This window comes from Macaca mulatta, chromosome 5, assembly GCF_049350105.2.
Source record: "Macaca mulatta isolate MMU2019108-1 chromosome 5, T2T-MMU8v2.0, whole genome shotgun sequence".
Classification (NCBI taxonomy): domain Eukaryota; kingdom Metazoa; phylum Chordata; class Mammalia; order Primates; family Cercopithecidae; genus Macaca; species Macaca mulatta.
Window position 1 is genome coordinate 125719536 of NC_133410.1, and position 2127 is coordinate 125721662.

General features: G+C 38.4%; 1 pseudogene across 1 annotated transcript; it reads right to left on the reverse strand.

The window, feature by feature from the left end:
- Positions 1-1125: 1125 nt before the first annotated feature.
- LOC144340920 (cytochrome c oxidase subunit 7A2, mitochondrial pseudogene) lies at positions 1126-1540 on the reverse strand (annotated as a pseudogene). The gene has a single exon (XR_013417467.1). The product of XR_013417467.1 is annotated as a cytochrome c oxidase subunit 7A2, mitochondrial pseudogene (transcript).
- Positions 1541-2127: the final 587 nt, after the last annotated feature.

The window sequence follows — 2127 nt, forward strand, 5'->3', positions numbered from 1 at the left end:
TACCTAAGGAATCATTATAGCGAAATAATGCAGCACTTAGGATCTTTATTATTGTACAGTCATGATCTCACACATACACACAAATAAACAAATATTTTAGTTTCTTGTCACAAGAACAAGACCTTATAAAGGAACTTCTTGTAACCAATATCTTCTTGTCCAATCTCAAAGTTATTTTGCACAGAACAGCAGAAGCCATTTTAAACACCTAAAAGAAATAGAGAAAGAGCTGGATGGAGGAAATGTTATATATGCATTCAGAAATTATTGAGTCTTACAAAGAATGATCCAGACTGGGCGTGGTGGCTCACGCCTGTAATCCCAGCACTTTGGGAGGTCGAGGCGGGCGGATCACGAGGTCAGGAGATCGAGACCATCCTGGCTAACACGGTGAAACTCCGTCTCTACTAAAAATACACAAAATTGGTTGCGGGCGCCTGTAGTCCCAGCTACTCGGGAGTCTGAGGCAGGAGAATGGCGTGAACCCAGGAGGCGGAGATTGCAGTGAGACGAGATCGCGCCACTGAACTTCAGCCTGGGCGATAGAGCGAGACTCCATCTCAAAAAAAAAAAAAAAAAAAAGAATGATCCAATACTCATCTCCTTTCCTTCTAATTCAAAAGTGTCCACAGATAGTACAATTATAAAGAATCTTAGAAGAGACACAGATGAGTTTCATTATTCTGAAAATACGTTTTACTTTTTTAATAATAAAAAAAAAGTCTACTGATGTATCATACCACTATGTGGTACTGACTCAGATTGTCTTTGTCTCTCCCATTCAGTCTTTGTTTATAAGAGACACAGTATTCTTTTTCACATATACAGACTTTACTGGAAATTTAAGCTGATTACACAATTAGAAACTAGAGAATTCTGACCAATAATGTTTCTCATCTTTATTATTCAGACTATTGCAACATCAATCTGATATTGTCTATTCTGAAACACTCTCCCCGTGGTAATAACGTGGTCCTCAATGATTTTCTTCACATAAATTTGATGGATCTTTATTCTAAACAACTTCTACATATATTCTCTGTTAAAGAAGAATTTCTCTCCATCTTTTACCTTCTTTTCTTTAGGACTCTTATTTTTATTTATTTATTTATTTATTTATTTTTTCATGGTAAAGACTGCTTTATTGGCGGCAGTTAGTACAAGTCAATAAATATTGATCCCCAGAGAAGAGCTCGGTTATCAGATTACTGGTCCATAGAGAACGGAATGAAACTGAACCAAGTGATTGCTGGGATGATTGAAGTCACTCCTGCTTCTTGAGAAATGCAGCCACAGACAGCTGATACATGGCATATGCTGTTCCACCAACTGTAAGAATCATGGTGGCTCTATACAGGAGGACATGAAATATCCCACCCTTTAGATACAGTGGAATTCCATCATCCTCCTGGAACAGTTTTTGTTTCTCTGGAACTTTATTTTTAAAATGCCTGTGGGAAGTAGTGCTTATGGTTCTCTGTCCAATCTGATGGAGAGCCAGCAGATTCCGCAGCATCTTGGCTGTTACTGACCAGCAACCGCCACAACTTAACACCAGCAATGAAAATGGCCACCTTCTTTAGGACTTTTAATCAGAACGTGTCCTTCTCCCTAAGACAAGGACTATTAAGTTCTGGAATTCACTATCTTCTCTCCTAGTAGCCATAGTTATTTACCCAAAGCTAAATCTGTCTCCCCCATTGGGCATGAGACACACGAACATCTTGAAGAGGAATGCCTGTAACACCTTCTTCCTTTCCTTAAACACTGCTTTTAAAACAGCATGCCCCACTGTAGTTTGTCATTCACATTTTTGACCACTGTGCTTTCCAAGATAAAATATCTTAGTGGTAATACTTCTTGAATCTTAATTATTTCTTGAGTTAAGTGTACTTCCCTGGGCATGGGTGCTGAGCAGTATTCCACACTAAGAATATTTACTGTGAGTTAAATAGGGACTGGTTCACTTTTATTTTTTTACATGCTGCCTCAAATTAACCATGATGTACTTTGAAAGCTTCATGTTTTTGAACATGTCTTTCAGTTTGCTGCTAAAGGCCACATTGCACTCATGTGTGAACTTTGACAACACAGCTTTTTTAGCATCAACTGAGGCAATTATTCCAA